The sequence below is a fragment of the Acomys russatus genome, chromosome 8 (genome assembly GCF_903995435.1).
Source record: "Acomys russatus chromosome 8, mAcoRus1.1, whole genome shotgun sequence".
Lineage (NCBI taxonomy): Eukaryota > Metazoa > Chordata > Mammalia > Rodentia > Muridae > Acomys > Acomys russatus.
The window spans coordinates 74,700,547-74,719,018 of record NC_067144.1 but is presented as its reverse complement, the minus strand read 5'-3'; the positions used below and the strand labels follow the sequence as shown (position 1 = coordinate 74,719,018).

At 47.5% G+C, this 18,472-nt stretch overlaps 1 pseudogene; it reads left to right on the top strand.

Moving 5' to 3' along the window:
• Positions 1-16,905: 16,905 nt before the first annotated feature.
• Positions 16,906-17,518, top strand: LOC127193040 (high mobility group protein B1-like; annotated as a pseudogene).
• Positions 17,519-18,472: the final 954 nt, after the last annotated feature.

Below are 18,472 nucleotides of genomic sequence, written 5' to 3'. Positions count from 1 at the left end.
TTGTCTAGACTATGCAGTCATGACTTCCAAGCTAGTCTGACCTATAGAGTGAGACCCGGACTGGAAAAAATAAAAATAATAAAATAAAATAAATGACAAAGAACACAGACTCCCTTGAGTATTTCTGGCCTTACTGTATTGTAGCCTTGGCAGGTTGGCAAGGTCACTGGTAAAAATGAAAATTATATCAAAAGCCATGGTGCCTCTAAGAAAGAGGGCCAGAGCCCCAAAAGGGCTCATTTCAAACTTATGTCAAGTGTTATGATGTCTACATTTAATCGGATGATGGCCAGAAGTGGCTACAGGTTATTTGGGGGTGAGTCTGTTATAGGCTGGCTATAAAATGTCTCTCAGCCTCTTTTGTTCCTGGGATCAGCTCCTGCCTCATCTCAGCCACCTCCCCCGCCCTGGAACACCCAGCGAAAGGCAGCACTTAGTCAGCTCTTTGTCTCTTCTCCACCAATATCCCTACCACCCACCCTTCCTCTCTGAGCCCTAACTTCTGTTCAGTGTGCGCGACAGCTGACTGTCTCTAATGGGAGCCACAAGCACACACAGAGCCTTCTTCTTACAAGAGCAAACCACAGATTTAACAGTAAACAAATTAAACTAACCTACACTTAAAATGCCAAAGAAAAGCATAGGAATTGATCAAATATGTGATTATGTTCCATTTATGTCCATTAAATTGACTACATTTTTTATGTCTACCCCCTAGGCAATAAAGATAAGGCAAAGAGATCTCTTGACGACTGAGGAAATTATGAGCCCCAAATCTTGCATTATATATTGCTAAATCACAGGACTCAGAATCCAAGAGGAACAGCAAACAAATGGAAAGCACAGTTTCTAGACTGCACAACAGCAAAGGGAGGAGAAAGCAGAGCATGAAAAATCCAACAGAAGGCAAAAAAAAAAAAAAATAGAGAATTGAGTTGAAGAAAAGGTGGTAAAGGGGAAACACAGAATTGGTCTACACATACAATTGCCTCAGAGAGTGCATTATAAATAGGTTAAGATAATTTATGAAAGGGGGTGAAGAAATGGCTCAGAGGTTAAGAGAACTGGCTGTTCTTCCAGAGGGCCCAGGTTCAATTCCTAACACCCACTGGCAGTTCAGAGTCCCTTTAACTCCAGTTCCAGGGGATCACACACCCTCACACAGACATACACGCAGAGAAAACACCAGTGCACCTAAAATAAAAATAACAACCAAAAAAAACCCCACAAAGTCAGAAAAAAATTTTTTAATAATTTTTTAAAAGACTACTTAAAACAAAATCATCAGACTTGGAAAATGAGCTAGACATAGGCCTAAGCAACACCTTCAGGAGGAGGGTATCAGGAAAGGTCAGGCAAGAGTCTAGGAAATATGACCAATCATAGAGAAATGTTTTAAATTTGTATCCATTAGAGTACATAATACAGCATCCGTTATTAGTTCTATCAATAAATTCCAAATCTGAAACTGTTTTATAGCACATCATGAATCCATAAAGGTTGCTGACCAAGAAGCAAGATCTTGATAAAACAAAGAACAACTAGATGCTAAGTCTGGAATTAAAAATCAGCCTGCCTTCGTTCTAACACACAACAGCCCAGAAAGATTTAGGGACAAGTTTTGCAAAAACTTTAGAGAAACCACAACAATTTTGTAAGGTTATGAACGTCCACCTCCGTTGTCTCCATTACACACCTCACTCACTGGTCACAGCCAACGCAATAAGACCAGAGAAAATAAATAAAGGCTGCAAGAAGGGAGAGAGCGGAAGAGAGGTTTGTTTTCACTCACGATGGCGACGATCTCAGACTGACTCGGCTCTCCCATCTCAGAAGCAGAACCTCACATCTGAGGTTTAGCCCTGAACCAAGTTGGTGACACAGGCTGCTCTTGAAAGCAGCTGGCTTTCATATACTGCTTTGTATTATTTTATGCTACTTTGATTTTGCGCCATGTTCATATCAATGTGTGATTATTGCCCACAGAGCAGATGGAAATCAAACACCCACAATGACATAGCTTAGCACAGATCAGCTGCCCCCCTCTTCCTATCAGTCACATGGCCATGGCCTAATTTCAAAAGGCTGTGCCCTCCTCTCTGCATTCATAATCAAAATATCTAACGTAATTAATCATCTGCATTAAAACAGTCAAGACAGGGGATGGAGAGATGGCCCGGTAGTTGAGAGCACTTCTTGCTCTTTCAGAAAACTCAAGTTTGGGTCGCAGTTCCCACGTCAGGCCACTCACAATTTGCCTTTAATTCTGACTCCAAGGGACCTGATGCCTTCTCCTGGCCCCCAGTTGTGTGTGCACATGGCACACATTCATACACACACACACACACACACACACACACACACAGTAAAACTTAATTTTTTAAGTGTAAAGACATGCTACACGTGAGCATTGGAACCAATAAGAATATAGCTAGGTTATTAAGCCATTGCAGTGTTATCAATAAGAACTCATACCTTCATTCTGAAGATAAGAGACGCCAGGTAAACTCAAGCTGAGGGCTTCTCTATAAAGCAATTGCCCCAGCCCTTTCCAACATGTTAAGCTCATGAGAGACTGACAGAGCAAATGTGGGAAGTGAGGTGACAGCCGAAAGCAACATGAGGTTCTGGCTGCGATCCCAAGACAGAATGATCTTATCAGGAACACTGTGCAAAACGCAAACCGTTTGGAACTTCAGCATGGTGAGCCAAGTGTTGTGGCGCATGACTGTAAACCCAGAACTAAGGACACTGAGACGGGGGATCAAAAGTTTGAGGCAAGCCTCAGCTCTATAGCAAGACTCTGTCTGAAAAACACAACTCTGAAGTAATGATAATTAATAATAATAACAAATGTTACATTTGCTCTGAAATGAACAAATTATGTCCTGACAGAACAACAATCATGACTGACAAAATTTTTACTTTAACTTGACAAGTGAACTTGAAATTTACATAAAGGACAAAAATGGATCAGCAAATTACAGAGAAAAACAGGGAAACTTGATGCCCATGACTCTCGCCGTCCACTCAGGACGTCAAGAGCATATGGGTGAGATAAGGGCAAAGAGACTGATGCTATGAACTAAATGGTATCCCGAAAATTCTCTCTGGAGTTCTGACCCCAACACGGCAGAGTCTTCAGGCTATAGTTAAAGGTTGTGTGGTCAGGCCCCAGGGTGGGGCCTTCATCCAATTGACTTATTAGAAGAGGATAAAAGAAAATACCAGGCCTCTCATAGGGACGGAAAGTAGAAATCTGTAGTCAGAAAAGAGACCTCATCAGGATCCAACCTTCCTGGGACTCTGACTAATTTGGCCTCCACACGTTTCTACTGCTTAAGTCACCTAGACTAAGATGTTTGTGTAGCAGAGCAGGGTAATCAATAAAAACAGAATAAACAAGTCAGAACAGATTGCACATTTATAAAGACATATCACCAGGAAAACAACTGTCTACAGAATTCACACCTGAGACCACTGGCTATTCACACCTCAGGCCACTGGCTAGTCACACCTCAGGCCACTGGCTGTCACACTTGAGGCCACTGGCTATACCTGAGACCACTAGCTATTCACACCTGAGGCCACTGAATATTCACACCTGAGGCCACTGGATATTCACACCTGAGGCCACTGGATGTTCACACCTGAGGCCACTGGATATTCACACCTGAGGCCGCTGGATATTCACATGGAATAATCACATTAAGTCCTGAGCTCACGGCTGATCAAAACCAAACTCAAGGCAGGTTAAAACCCAAATGGTTTTCTCATGTAGGGAAGGTTCTCCAAACTTTAAAACTTTTACAACTTTTCAACTTTTATGAGAAAATATATAATTATCTTCAAAATAGCATGGAAAGGCTCTCTTATGACAAAACTAAGCCATAGATAAAGACTTGACAAGCTTTATCAAATTAAAGAATGAAAAGAATGCTTAGATAAAATGTGACAGACAGTACAAGGCCCAGAGCAGAAAGAAGTGTTCACAGTGTGAGTGAAGACTCTAATAAGTTTCCACAACCGGCAAGAAAGGGGCATTCAGAATGAAAAATGAACAAAAGATACACACAGGTCACTCGCAGAAGAGGAATCCCAAGTGGTAGGCAGATGGACAGACTTCTAAACTTTGGATTTGGAATGTCGCCGTGGGCTTGTGTGGATAAATGCTTTGTCCTCAGCTTTTGGTGTAGAGGCATGGCTGGAGAAGCCAGTGGCAGGCCTTTAAGAATTGTAGCCTGGGCCTGGAGAGATGGCTCAGGGGTTAAGAGCACTGGCTGCTCTTCTTGAGGTTGATGGTGGCTCACAACCATCTATAATGTGATATGATGCCCTCTTCTGGTGGACAGGTGTACATGCAGATAGGGCACTCATATATAAAACATTTTTTTTTTTTAATCTTCATAAAAAAGAAGAAGAAGAATTGTAGCCTGTCCTCATTCTTGCCTAAGCTCTATGCTGCCTGGTTGGTGTGATTTGATTGGTCACCTAATGTTCCACCGACAGGAGCAGGTACTGTCTCCATGCTTCCTGCTGGGATGGACTCTATCTTCTAAATTGTGCTCTCAGATCCTTCCTTTCAAGTTACTTCTGTCTTATTGGTATTTGGTCATAGTGACAAAGAGACACAAATAAATAGAATAGGTATACCAAAAAGATATACGATAGAAAATAGGTAAGTTTTAGATTATAGATAGGAGAGAGATGATAGATTCAGGAAAATGTATAGATGATGATGACCGCTAGGTGATAGATGGATGGATAGGTGATAGATTATAAACTGATAGATAGGTAATTGATACACCAGACAGACATTAAATGGTAGATAAATGGGACATATTGTTAATTGAAAGTAGATATGTGATAGAGACGTAGATGATAAAGGATTGATAAACAAGTCTTATATGCATAGAGGACAGAAGACAGGTGGCTGATAGATGGCATACATGAAAAATGCATGGTAAGTACAGAGACATGGTGGGACAGACAAATCACAGGCTAACACATGTGTAAATGAAAACATGACCAGCTGTGTTAGAGTTAGGTAAATACATCTTAAAGCCATGAGACTGGGTCCCTCCTCTCTCTATTAACACACATGTAAAGATCCAATGGTTCTAATTGTTGGTGAAACTGAGGGGAACCAGGCACCGCGTTACTGAGCCATACAGTTGGCGGAAGTGTGATTCAGTGCACACGCACACCTCCCCGCAAGTAGCATCCTTCCAGACCTAGGGCCGACGGAGACACACATGCCCTGGAAGTCAGTTATGCTAATATAGGTGGAGCTTTACAGCCAGCTCACCTTTTACTGTCTCACCAAATAAGTGACAAGCAGGTGCCATCAGTGTGACAGCAACATGCCCACACACAACTGCTCCACTGCTCTGACTTTTCTACGTGCCTGAAATATTTCTTAAAATCCTTACAATTAAGCCAGGCATGGTGGCACACACCTTTAATCCCAGCACTCGGGAGGCAGAGCCATATTGGGTCTCTGTGAGTTTGAGACCAGCCTGGTCTACAAAGTGAGTCCAGGACAGTCAAGGCTACACAGAGAAACCCTGTCTCGGAAAAAAAAAAAATCCTTACAACTTTAAGAAAAAAACAAATAAATTTGATTCCTCCCTGACCTGAGCAGCCTTGAAAATACCAGGAAAAGCAATCTGCCAATGGTGGCTATTCACGCCGCAAGGTGCCTCACCCCTTTTTTCATAGTCTGGGACAAGAAGAACATTACGATACTCAGGTCTCAACTCAGATTCTGAGAACAATTCAAATAAAATCCACATAAGAGGAAGGAAATAACGAACTTGCATCTACAGAGGCGGCCAGTCAGCGCCTCTGCCCTTGTTAAACAAGAATGAGAGACCAACCAGACTGAAAGAAGGAAACTCCCAGAAGTGGATTAAGGTGAGCCCTATAAAGGAACTGCTCCCCAGGGAAACCGAGAGCACTCGGTCAGCAAAACACAGCGGACATTGGAAATGACAAGAGACCTGGGAGATTAAAAGAGGGGCTTGCGATGCTCATGCACAGCAATTAAAACACCCCTGGGGAACAGAAAAATGAGGTCTTGCGAGAAAACGATGAAACAGACTTGAACAGTGACACTGGGAAAAGAGACAGTTTGGAGACAGAACCAAAAGCTACATAGAAGAGAGTCCAAACTAGAGCCACCACACTCGCCGGTGTGCCCCAAAAGTCCGCCCTCCATTGCAGCCATTCTCCTGCACCCCCAAATTAGCAATATTTCTTAAAAATCAAGTCATCTTGTGTTTGAGAAGCTTTTTATTTTGTCCCATACTCATGCAAAATTTAGCAGAGAGCTGAGAGAATAACAGGTAAGTGATGGTTGGAGTAAGGTGTAGTAAGGAGAGGTGGGATTGTTTGGTCCTTACAGGCACGCAGAGAAATACTGCCAGTATCTACAGCAGTGGCTCTCGGGCAGTGGGGCTCGGGCGCTTTGGGGGTTGGACAACCTTTACAGAGGGGTCCACATCACATGTCCTGCATGCCATACATTTCCATTATGATTCATAACAGTAACAAAAGTACAGTTATGAAGTAGCAATAAAAATAATTTTATGGTTGGGGGGGTGGTCACCACATCAGGAGGTGTATTGAAGGGTCGCAGCTTTAGGAAGGCTGAGAACCGCTGTTGTACAGAGAGAACAGAGGGGGAGGGTTGAGGTGAGCCATCCAGGCTCCCTTCTCCTGGAGCACGTAAGGAAGAAGGGAGTGACCGACTGCACCGACCGCACCCACTGTTGTCCCTGTTTAGGCCCAGATGACTTCCAGCCCCTATTGAGGATGTGGGATCGTGTTCAAAACCAGGCATAAAAAATCTGCTTGATTGATGTCTTTAAACCCTTGGGCTGGCTTTTCAACTCAACACCGCGTTATTTCTGCCAGGTCCAGACGCTATCTGTGATGCCTGATAGCAAACTACAAACTAAAGCATACGCCGGCCTCCAAGTTCACTCAGTGAGCACTGAGGCTCCTCTCAGCTCTCAACACCCTGCCTGCCCTGAAGTTCTCCAGCTCATGTGTTTCCCTGTCCTGTACAACCTCCACTTCAGCCTTGTGCCGTCTCGGCATCTTCTCTCCTCTTCGCTCTCTTCTCTCTCTCACCATCCTCCTCCCCCACCCCCAACACACACGCATGCACGTGTGTACATGTGCACACACAGACACACAGATATACACACACACATATACACACAGCTCATCCAACCTAGGGTGGGGCCATGGGCAATGCAGTGAGCTCCTGACAGCTGATATTTATTTACAGTCAGGAGAGAGAGCATAGAAGCTTAATTTCTGTCAGGTCTAAGAAAGGGTTGCATCCTACCTCACTTGTCTGAGAACAGAGGATGCCCAGCAGCAGGCAGTTGCTCAAGGCCACTGGAATTGTGAGTGGCACTCAGGGCCAGGGTCTAGTCCTGACAGAAATCCAGGGGATAACAGGATCAGATGCCCAGTTAAAGGAGTTCACAGGACAGATGGCAGGAACAAAAGGCCAAAGGTCATGCGCAAGAAAGCAAAGACTGCTCTCTCTCTCTGTCTCTCTCTCTCTCTCTCTTTCTCTCTCTCTCTCTCTCTCTCTCTCTCTTTCTCTCTCTCTCTCTCTCTCTCTCTCTATATATATATATATATATATCCTTGTAGGACCCCCTACACTGACCTGAACCTGCCATGTCCACTTCCTGTAGCCAACGAATGGTCACAGAAGGATAGCCCAGCTGAAAGGGGACACCTGGCCCCATCACATCACATCTGGTCTCAGAGATGCCCATTGTTTATTCAGAGCACCTGGCCAAAGCCCACAGAAAAAAGGACATCTCTGGAGAGGAGGATATTCATAAAGGAGCAACAGTCTAGATCAAGCTAGGGGAGGGGACAGAAAGAAGGAAGGATCTGCCCACCTCAGGAGTACTTCCAGACTTGACCCAGCAGCTTCTCCCTCAAAATCAGACCCGTTTTTTGTTTGTTTGTTTGTTTGTTTGTTTGTTTGTTTGTTTTTCTTTCTTTTTTTTAATTAGCTTTTCCGATGAATGGCTTGGAAAGAGAAGACAAAAACTGAAGTAACAGGAAATGGGCCTCCGCAGAGCCACTGCTTACACGATAGCTTTGAAGCCAAATGTGCACTGTCACCCAAACTGTTTTTTAAAAAAGAAACACTGGAAAAGTTGGGGCAGATACATGGCGTGTACACGGGGCTGGATGGGTAACGGGCGGACAGGGAAACAGACGACAGGCAGTTTTGGTTTTGTTTGTTTTGTTTTGTTTTTTCAGCTCTGAGGACTGAGCCTCCCACTTGTGAGGGGCGCCCCTACTTTTTGCTGTACTCAAGGCTAACATTAAACTGAGGAGCTTCATTACAGGAGAACAGGGCTTAATAAGCATGGGGGTGACTCAGCCGTGTACCTAAGAATTCCCTACACTCATAAGATGTAGTGGCAAGAGCAGCCAAGACCCTTCCCCAGGCCCCACCTCAGTAACACACACACACACACACAGACACACACACACACACACAGACACACACACACACACAGACACACACACACACAGACACACACACACACACACAGACACACACACACACAGACACACACACACACACGCACACAGACACACACACACACACACACACACAGACACACACACACACAGACACACACACACACACAGACACACACACACACACACACACACACACACAGACACACACACACACACACACACACAGACACACACACACAGACACACACACACAGACACACACACACACACAGACACACACACAGACACACACACACACACAGACACACACACACACACACACACACACACACACACACACACACACACACACACATGTATTCCTTTAGCCCAGGGCAGAAATAAAGAAGATAGAATCAGGGGAAGCAATGCCATAGACATGCAGCAGAGAATTCGTTTAAGTTTGTTGAGCAAATAGAAAAGTGAAAAGAGATTTACATCAGCTTTCTTCTGACTTAGTTTCCATTATTTGAAAGCTGACTCCCTCCCAGACCCCCTCTCAAATTAGAAACCTGTGAACTGAAGGAAACTAGAGGAGGAGTCCAGGCGCGGGGTGGGGGTGGGGGTTCCTCAAACGCTGTGTTTTCTGAGTGTTTACCCTTGGTGGGCTCATTCGCACACACCCTAGCACAGCTATACTGCTATCTCCCCCTTCCCCCGTCCCCCAAAAAACTGTTGATTGTCAAGCCCAGAGCACTCCCCGGGATTTAGAAACGACCAGAAAAGCTGCCCTGAGGAAGCCAGCCCCTGCCTGTCACCCTGGCTTTTTCCTTTCTGGGCCCTGGGCCCACAGACTGCAGGAGCTGCTGCCGCAGGACGCTTCCCAGTTGCTTTTAGAATTTGACTTGATTGGCGTCGTTTTTTATCTAGTTCAGGCTGTTCTTTCGAATGGTGCCCTGTGTCCATCTGATGATGTGTAACCCTCATTTACGTGGGTGCTGTTAGCCACCCAGAAACACAACTTCCTTCGGTGCTGCATATGTTGTGTGTCCGTGAACCGGGGCTTGCAGCGTGACATTGCTGCCTTAGTTTTACAGCAAGAACGCATGGATGTCAGCCTGCTCAGCTGTCTCCAGTCCCCGAGCCTCGCGCTCCACCACCACCACCACCGCGCCTCGCCTCCCCACCCCCACCCCCAAAAAAACCAATCTCTTACCGCGGTCAGGTTGGAGCTGAAGCAGAGGCAGGGCCGGGGGATCAGGCGACCTGCAGGCTCTGTCCAGGCCGGGACGACCGCTCTCAGGTTGGGCTGGCACGTGCAGGTGGGAGGAGCGCGCGGCGATGCGCGCAGGGACTGTGATGGGTTCCCGGCGGCTGGAGGAGGCGCGCTTGACTCCCGCGGCGCTGCGTTGAGCCGGTGAGAGCAGCGGGGCCCACCAGTACCACAAAGCTGCCTGCGGAGCTGTGGAGAAGCAGCAGCAGAGACTTGCTGCCAAGGTCCTGCCCTCCTCAGAGCTCTGGCCAGACCATCTTCCTGAGCACTGGCGTTGGCGCAGATCCTTGAGGCCGCTGCTGACTCTGCACTCTGGCCCTCCCAGGGAACGTTCTCTAAGTTAACTTTGAATTTATTCCCAGGGCAGGCCAAGCAGAGAGGTCCCGTTTCTCAGACCCCAGAGACCACTTGAAGACACCAGGGTGCTCCCTCCCTGCCTGAACTGTGTGTGAGAAGTGGGTTAACAAAGATGAGAGGGACAGACAGAGAGACAGAGACAGAGAGAGACAGAGACATAGACAGACAGAGAGACAGAGGCAATTTTCATAGGAAAGGTTTGTGCAAGATCAAAGAACCTTGCTAGCTGGACAGATGTGGTCGTGCAGCCTTTAATCCCAGCACTAGGGAGGCAGAGGCAGGTGGATCACTGTGAGTTCAAGGCCAGCACAAGGGTACATAGAGAAAACCTGTCTAAAAAAAAAAAAAAAGAACCTCATGGTGTTGGACCCTCACGTCCAACTCGGGAAGTGGGTCACCGCAAGAGACTACTCGAAACACGGAGCACTGATGCAAAAGCAAAGGATTATTTCTGACGCGTCAGGGTCCCTCAGCACTCAGGAGGTGAAGGACTCCAGTGACTGTTACAGGCTAGCTTTAAAGGCAAAAACCACAGGGCAGGTGGAAACCATATGGACATTAGGACATCTGGCGTTGGGTGTCCTCTTGTGGGGACTTGAGTATGGGTCCCTACGGTGGTTACTGGAAACCTTACGGGGACGTCTGATATTTGGAAGCTCACATGTAAATATTCTGGGAACTAGGGTGGAACTCTTGAGGTTAGCAGTAACGAGAACTGGGAGAAGCCTCTAAGGCTGGACAAGCAAACAAGCGTCTTACATTTTATAATTTTAAAGTTTCTCAATGGAAAGGTGTGGTGGTGCCCTACTCATTTGTTTGGCAGATGTGGAAACTGAGGCACAGGAAAGTTAAGAGGCTGGTGCTGGCTAATGCCCTCTGCCACAGGCCATGTGGGCGTGGAATACAGATGTGTCGGTGGGATGGAGAAAAAGAGGCTAGCTGTGCTAACAGAAGACACCCAGTCCTTTCTCTGGCCTGCAAACTGTCCACATGTTCATGTACCTGTGTGTACAAAACCCGCACGATTCTTTAACTCAGTGCTCCTCAGCCCTAGCCGCACAGTAAAGTCCCTGGGAGGCTCTGACAACTCCCAGTGCACAGCTCCCATGCCAAGCAAGTAGGTGTAGCTCATTTCCCTTCCAGTCTTGTCTTTGGTGGCCTCAGAACGATGCAGGTCCCTGTTTGCCTACAGTCAGCATGCCATTGTTTTTACACAAAGACAAATGCACTCCTGGGCTAGGGGCTTGGAGCAAACACTTAGGGAGACAGCAGTCCACAGCCAGAACCACGTGGACTGCGGTCAGAGGAAGCAGGGGGTGGGGCTGTGGGCTGTGGGGCCTGCGGAGTCTCTGTGGTAGAGGAAAGGAATTAAAGTGATGCGCAGCCTTCCGCATGATTATTAAACTCCCACGCTATTCTGTGCAGAGCTTCATGCAGAAGCTCAGTTTCCTGGGGTAACCAGGCCCCGGTGTACACACAAAAGCAGGCTCTACAGGGGGGCTGGACTACCCCACAGGGTGCTGGCCTGAGGCCACTGCCCTCCACACCTGACCCTCCCTGACCTCAGAGCAGTCCCTCCCCCAACAGGATCTCAAAGCTACTTAGCCCAAGGTCACCTTGGTTCTGACAGTTCATAGACCTGAAGGATGTGACCACGGACCCCGGGCAATGGAAGGAATGCGTGACCAGAGGCAGGAGTGTTTCTGTGTTGCCTTAGCTTACAAAATGATGGTTCCATTAAGACATTTCTTTCATTACATTGTACTTTGTTCAGATTCTCTCTGGCCTGGGGGGGGGGGGTGACAGGACTGGGCATCCCCTCTGAGGGCACAGCCTGGGTTGCAAAGGATGAAAGGCCTGTCCTGGGCTGAGCTGTGGCTGAGACCCATAGGATGAAGACAGCAGGAGAGAAAGAGAAAGGAGAGACACTCCAGGAAGAGAGGCTGGCCAGGCACAGGCCTGCTGTGGAAACATCCCTGCCCGGGCTCCGTATTCCCATCTGAGAAGTGGGTTAACAAAGGCAGCATCTGGGGTGGCTCATGTGTTCATTTGCTGGAGCCAGGAGAACTCGCCCGAGAATGAGCTGCACTTGGCCTTGGGCCTTGCAGGTGTCTGTCAGAGGGTGGATAATCCTGAGCCCGAAGTTCCAGGCTGTGAGCCTTGCTGTCTCTTGTTGTCTGCATGGCACGTACACTCTACCTCTTCTCTGTGTGTCCTCAGTGTGTCGTCCCCCCACCCCAAGCCCTCTCCAGAGCCTGGTACCAGACACTGCCAGTAAAAACACCCATCCTTCCTGGGTGCCATGGCAAGCCTGAAACAGCACACTCGAGCCTCAGCCAGAGTGGCTGTCACTGGGTTAGTCATTCCTTGGAGTGGCGAGGTGCTTAGCAGGGTCCCCGGTAGCCATCTACTCCTGCCAGTGTCTCACAGACACACACACACATACATAGGCATGCACACCCACATAGTAATGATTCTGGATTGGCAAGTGTCCCGTGGAAAGCAAAACTGTCTCCAGCCGAAAAGCACTACTCCAGTAACATAAGCGAGACCCAGTGACCAGCAAGCAGCCTGGAGAGTGTGGCTTGTCTGGGCATCTTGTTAAAGGATCAGACAACTGGGTCCAGTAACCTTTCTCCAACTTGTTCCACTTTGCTACTGGGCACTTCAAATGGCCACCTGCTCCTTTGGGCTCCGTCTTCTGCCCTGGAGGAGACCGTGGGGTGCACCACCATACCACAGTTAAAGCACCTGCCTAGCACGTGGAAGATGAGCAATCAATACTCGTTGGACCAACTAGTGAGATGAGGAGTGGGTGGTGTCTGGTGTCCATGGTGTGGTGGCTGGGGACGGTGAAGGTGGTGGCTTCCCCCACAGTGTGGGCAACCCTTAAAGGAACAGACCAATACCTTCGTCCATTGCTGACCTGGGCTTGGCATGGAACACAGAAGAAGTGTTGCTTGCCTGCCTCTCGCTCTTTTCAGAGAGCCTCAAGCAATCGCCAGCGAGTTATTCCTGGATTCTGAGCCAAGCGCCCTGAGTAGGGGCAGCCTCTGGTGGAAAGTCCCAGAGACCCATCAGAGGTTCTGTGAGGCCTGGAAAAATGGTTCTCCCAAGGAAGCCACTCTGCTAATTACAGTGGCTCTGCTGGGATGGCTTCCTGGGCCCTCAGCAGTTTTCTGAGCCATTGAACACAGCTGTCTAGTGGGGCGGCTGAAGAGTTGTTGAGACTGAACGTTGGAGGATGCGTTGGCTGCAGCTCAGAGTGTCCGCTGTGAATGCTGGGTGCTGGGTGTCATGGGCAGTGAGGCCACTATCCCAGGGCCCTGCATTCCTGTCCCACCAGGGGACACCCTGACTATGTGTGCCAGCATTCCTCCACAGATAGGCCGTCCTTTCCCCACCTGCGCAGGGTCTTCAGTGCAATGGCCGAGCAGAAAGGGTTTCCTACCCTCCCTTTGGCGCACAGTTTGCACCCTTCCCCTGTCTGTGGCAGAGAGGCAAGGCTGAGGCCAATCGTATCATATACGCTGGCAAGCCAGCCGCCCTCACCTCGTTGCCCAGGTGGTGCAGCACACCCTCTGGAAGGTCAGGTCGATGGAGGAAGACTGCACTTGGAGGCCTGTGGTTACCTCTGAAAGGCAGGAGCTGCTGGCCCTGCTGCCAGTGGGACAGAGTGGGGCCATGGGGCCGTCCTCCCAGAGGCTCAAGCCTCAAAGACTTGAAAAGCAATTGGATCCCAGGGACTTTGACTTCATAAATGGTTCAGTCCCTTGGTGGACTTGTTAGTTGATGGTACTGAGAGACTGTGTGGGGTAGAGGGTGTGTCCTGGAATGTATGTGTGTGTCTACGTGTATGAATGTGTGTGTGTGATTTTGTGTGCATGTGTGTATGTGTGTGAGTGTGTGTACATGTGTGTATGTGTGTGAGTGTGTGTACATGTGTGTGCGTGTGTGTGATTTTGTGTGCATGTGTGTATGTGTGTGAGTGTGTGTACATGTGTGAGTGTGTAATTTTGTGTGCATGTGTGCATGTGTGTATGTGTGTGAATGTGTGTACATGGGTGTGAGTGTGTGATTTTGTGTGCATGTGTGTATGTGTGTGTGTGTGAATGTGTGTGTTTGTATATGACTGTATTTGCGTGTGTGTGTAAGTGTATGTGTACATGTGTGAGTGTGTATATATGTGATATGTGAGTGTATGTGTACATGTGAGTGTGTGTATGTGTGTGAGTGTGTGTGTACATGTGTGAGTGGGTGTTTGTGAGTGTATGTGTACATGTGAGTGTGTGTATGTGTGTGAGTGTGTGTGTGTACATGTGTGAGTGGGTGTTTGTGAGTGTATGTGTACATGTGAGTGTGTGTATGTGTGTGAGTGTGTGTGTACATGTGTGAGTGGGTGTTTGTGAGTGTATGTGTACATGTGAGTGTGTGTATGTGTGTGAGTGTGTGTGTACATGTGTGAGTGGGTGTTTGTGAGTGTATGTGTACATGTGAGTGTGTGTATGTGTGTGAGTGTGTGTGTGTGTACATGTGTGAGTGGGTGTTTGTGAGTGTATGTGTACATGTGAGTGTGTGTATGTGTGTGAGTGTGTGTGTACATGTGTGAGTGTGTGTATGTGTGTGAGTGTGTGTGTACATGTGTGAGTGTGTGTATGTGTGTGAGTGTGTGTGTACATGTATGAGCATGTGTAAGTGTGTGTGTTTGTGTTACACACATTTGTGTACACAGGCACCCACCCATTTGTGCATGCACATGCCAGAGCTCCAGCGTCTTTTCTCACCACTCTCCACCTCAGTTTTTTAGAGTCTCTCATTGAACCAAAAGCTCACCATTGTAAAAGGAACTTTTTTTTTAATTAAACACCTTTATTTAAGAGCAATATGTTAATTGATGACTTCGATGCACAAATTCAAGAGCTTAGCTGGCTGCTATTTTCATGTTAACAGTTTCAGTGTTTTGAAAAATATGATGGGATAAGAGTCTCAGTGCCTCCTGGACACGGATTGGACGTTGTTGCTGTTGTTGCTGTTGTTGTGTTGTTGTTGCTGTTGCTGTTGTTGTTACAACAGATGTAAAAGGAGCTTTTGTTCGCCTGTTTCAGGTGTTGTCTTGGTGTCTTCCTTCCTCTGTCTGCTGACCCAGGCCTAGAACGTTTTCAGCCTCTGAGACTTACAGCTTAATGAGCTCAGCCTTACTTGTTCTTTCTGAGCTCTGGGCTGGCTGGTTCCACTCTGCTGTCCTGGCTCAAACTCCTCTCCCAGCTGATTTATTTAATCTGGCTTCTCTCTCAGCCTCTGAATTTTTCTGCTTGGCCTCAAACTAACTCAGCGATCCGCTCTAATCTCCTGGCTGCTTCTCATTCTCCGGCTCCTTCTGTCTGAGTTCTCTCCACAACCTGTCTCTCTATTATCGTCCCGGTGAGAGCTGGCCATACAGCAGAATGCTAACACCTATTCTGTCAAATCTTTCTCTTATTCGTCGCTTTTCTGCCACTCAATAAAACATCACTTTCAAACATGGGTGCTTCCTTCTACAAGCTAATTTTACTGTCCTTTGGGATTAAAGGCGTCTACCGCTATCTAGGCCTGGGCCTAAGCTTTTCTTTACCTGATACTTGCTCTATACTAGGCTGGCCTTGAACTCAGATCTGCTTGCCTCTGTCTGCTGGATTAAAGGCGTGTTGGTATTCCAGCTAGATCACACAGACCTAGAAGGTCTCTGGATGTGATCTCTTGCCAGAACAGCCATGTTCTGAATCAAAGTCCCTCTATACATCGTTTAGTCTAGACTGCGTGGTGTGAGTCCAAAGCCCTCCTGTCTCCACCCCCACAGCACAATTACAATCACCCCCATGCCCAGCCGAATACGGAGGTACGCTTGTGCGGCAAGCCCCTACCTACTGAGCACCTCCCCAGCCCAAGTCTCTGGCCACTCGCTCTCCACCTGGTCCTGGCTACCATGGTTTCACATCAGGACCCTTTTAGGTTTGTATTTTCATATATTATTTATTTGGGATTATTCCAGAACAATACTGTTTTATGGCAAGCCAGGGATCCTTGGTGTCTTAGTTTGATTTCCTGGGGCTGTGATAAGATCACCTTGACGAAATCAACCTAGAGAGGAAAGGCTTGTTTGCCTCCCAATTCCAAGTTACCAGCCATCACCACCAGGAAGTCCTGGTGGCAAGAGGCCAAGGGCGGCCCCTACCAGGCAGTCAGGCTAATGGCTCTATGGGTTCCAGCTGCTGAGCTGACATCTCGCTGCCTGATGACAGCAGCAGAGAACACCCTGGTTCCTAATTTCTTGCCTCAGCAGGAGCTTGAAGCAACCGTTCACTCCACGTCCTCAGTCAAGAGTAAAGAACAAGGAATTGATGCCATGCACGCCAGTGTTCAGAACATTTGCTCACTCTTAACACCACCCAGGAGCTTAAGGAGCAGTGCCGCCCACAGCAGGGGTCTTCCCCGCCTCAATTAACTTAATCAAGGTGACCTGTGAACCAACCTGACCTGGGAAATCCCCCATTGGGGTTCTCTTCCCAGTTGGCTCTAACTTGTGTCAAGTTGACAAAGACACCCATCACCCTTAGACACACTGGGCTATCTGTTCATACAGAACACCACCCTTGGTCACAGGGCAGAGAGACTGAGGAGGCTGCGTGTGGCTCCTGCTCTCACAGCCATTGCAGTACGTTGAGGGGCCAAGCGTGAGCGGCACGGGTACTGGGAGGCTCTGTGCCTCCCGGATGAAAGTCAACTAAAACCTGGGCAAAAGAGATCCTAAGAAGCCGAGAGGCGCAATGTCTTCATATGCACTCTTTGTGCAAACCTGCCAGGAGGAGCAGAAGAAGAAGCACCCGGATGCTTCTGTCAGCTTCTCAGAGTTCTTCAAGAGGTGCTCAGAGAGCTGGAAGACCAAGTCTGCTAAGGAAAAGGGGAAATCTGAAGGCACGGCAAAGGCTGATAAGGCTTGTTATGAAAGAGAAATGAAAACCTACATCCCCCCAAAGGGGAGACCAAAGAGAAGTTCAAGGACCCCAATGCACCCAAGAGGCCCCCTTCAGCCTTCCTCTTATTCCACTCTGAGTACAGCCCCAAAATCAAGGGGAGAACACCCCGGCTTATCCACTGGTGACTTTGCAAAGACACTAGGGGAGACATGGAACAACACGGCTGCGGATGACAAGCAGCCCTGTGAGAAGGAAGTGGCCACGCTGAAGAGGAAGTACAAAAAGGATACAGCTGCCCACAGAGCTGAGGGAAAGCCTGATGCAGCGAAAAAAGGGGGTGGTCCAGGCTGAAAAGAGCAGGAAAAAGAAGGAAGAGAAAGAGGAGGAGGAAGAGGAAGAGGAGGAGGAAGAAGATGATGATTAAATTTGTTCTATCAGGTTTTTTTTATTGTCTATAAAGCATTTAACCCCCTGTACACAACTCATTCCTTTTAAAGAAAAAAAAACTGAAATGAGGCTGTTTATGATTTTTTTTTAACTGTACAGAATACGTCTTTAGCTAGCCCTGGACTGGTGGTATTTTCAGTGGCTACTGACCTTGCCTGGTACAGTCTGGGGGTTGTAAATTGGCATGGAAAGTTTAAAACAGGTTCTTGTTGGTGCACAGCACAAATTAGTTATATATGGGGATGGTAGGTTTTTGTTTTCTTTTCTTTTCTGGTTTTCTTTTTTCTTCCTTCCTTTCTTTCTTTTTTTTTTATCTTCAGTTGTCTTTGGTACAGCTTATACAAGGATAATTATTGTTCTGTTAACTGAATACTGCTCTGTATTGAAAAAAATTGGCTGTTTTGTTAACATTCTGAATTCTTCTAAGTAAAAACAATTTTTTTATTTAAAAAAAAAACTGCCACCCTTGGCCTGGGTGCTCTCTGAAATCTGCAGCAGGTTCTGGGAAGAACCCTAAGTTTGAGTTTGAAGTCAAAGGTCTTCAAAACTAAAATTCACCTGGAATCCTAGGACAGAAGTTCTAAGCCAGAGAGAGGCCACACTGGTTGGAACTGAAGATTTAGCCAACTGTCCGCAACCCTCCCACTCTGGAAGTCACCTCCATCCATAAGTATACCGGGGACCAGCTCCAGGCCAGGGCGATGGCTGTGGAGTGGCCATGCTGTGGAAAGCCAGGGTCCTCTGGGGGGCTTGACTTTGCTTACATATAACATTTGTTTAGTTTCCTTTCTGCTTTCTGTACCAGGTGAGAGTCTATGGACAAGGGGCGTCACTGTCTTACTGGTGTCACTTCCCCAGCTGGTGTGACGGTAACCACAGACTGTCAACTGGACATAACCTAGTTTTACCTGGGAAGAAAATACCAGTGAGG